Genomic DNA, 1,470 nt, shown 5'->3' on the forward strand with positions numbered 1-1,470 from the left:
CGATAGGATTTCAACCATCTCCTGTGGAAGCCCATGCCATACCCTTGGGTTCCTAACCATCAGGAAATACTTCCTGGCCTCCATCCTAAATCTTGGTTCCGTCAGTGTTGCTCCATTGGAATATGTCCTGCCTTCGATTTAAAGACGTCTTTAAATTTTTATAAATCAACTTGAATATGATTATAGAATGTTAAAAAGATATGTTATAGGGGGCTGACCCAGTACGTCTGATGTATTTGATGACTGATCATTTTTTAGTTTTTTAGTTTAAAATCTTAATAAAAAATGTGCAAAAAAAAAGGGGGAATACGTCCTGCCCTCCACTGCAGCGGGGAAAGGGTCACGACAAATCAGTTAGAAACTCATAAATGTTCCTCTCCACGGAAATCTTTACTAAAAGGCGAAAGATTTATACGATTTATATGATCCAAAGAGAAACCGGGTAAATATGGAAGCTGCATACACACAAATTAGCCCTATTGCACAGGTGCTACAATCAACTTCACAGCCCCATTTGCATGTCCTTGAAACACCAACAAACCCGGAGGCTGGATAAAAACACCGGACTGTACTGTATATTTTTAATAATCAATATACAGTATTATTACATTAATATTATTTGAAGAATAATAATTTCTTTTTAATAATAAGTTATTCCTTCACTCAGCAGAAAATTAATTCACAAATTTTACATTTTAATCTCCAGGACTGCTGTCTGAATAGAACACAGGCAGACATTGTGAGGTAAATGTTGTTATAATTGCTGTTTATACTTATTTCTGTGTGTATGAAAGGCTTGAGGTGTAATAAAGGTTACTGTTGCTTTAAGATGGGCTTCTGGCTCAGCACTGGAGCTGACTCAGGGCTATTCCAGAGCTAGGTGAGCCTTGGCAAGCTTGTTCTTAGTATGTGTTGCTTGGTTAGTATGTCTCTTAAATACATCTTGCTTTAGCTGTTGCTTCCTGAATTCTGGAGGATACCACCAAGCAGGCAGCAGGAAGCATTAACCCCTCTTACAAGGAGGCAACGCTTTCCTCTGGGTGCACCTGGCAACCTGGATCTGCCTGGACAAGCAGCTGGGCAAGCAAAGGCATAGCTCTGGAGAAGGGAGAGAATGATTCTGGCCCCAGAAAGGGGGGCAGGTACCAGAGCAGAGGGGGAGAGTTGCAAGGAACGGCCTTGGAAGGCAGGCAGACCCCGGGTCAGACATTGCGCTGAGCCAAGCAGGAGGGCTGGCCAAGGGCAGAGAAACAAGAGCAGCGCCCAGGCCCCAGTCAAGGGCAGTGCTAGATTTCCATTCAAAGAGTTCAAAGGACTCAAGGGCCCTGAGACTGGACTCAGCATGCAGCAGAACAAAGTCTGACTCCGCAGAATAAAAGGAAACCTTAGAGAGGTTCCTTGCGCTTTCTCTTATTTTTATTTATTAAGTATATTTGTATCCTACTTTTTCCCCTCCAGGGAACCCAAGGT

The 1,470-nt window shown here is 42.7% G+C and overlaps 1 non-coding gene across 1 annotated transcript; it reads right to left on the reverse strand.

Annotated features, from left to right (window-relative positions):
* Positions 1–319: 319 nt before the first annotated feature.
* Positions 320–446, reverse strand: LOC123031691. The gene has a single exon (XR_006416373.1). It is a non-coding gene; the product is annotated as a U5 spliceosomal RNA (small nuclear RNA).
* Between the last annotated feature and the right edge of the window lie 1,024 nt (positions 447–1,470).

The sequence above is a fragment of the Varanus komodoensis genome, unplaced genomic scaffold (assembly GCF_004798865.1).
Source record: "Varanus komodoensis strain SLA01 unplaced genomic scaffold, ASM479886v1 scaffold5, whole genome shotgun sequence".
Lineage (NCBI taxonomy): Eukaryota > Metazoa > Chordata > Lepidosauria > Squamata > Varanidae > Varanus > Varanus komodoensis.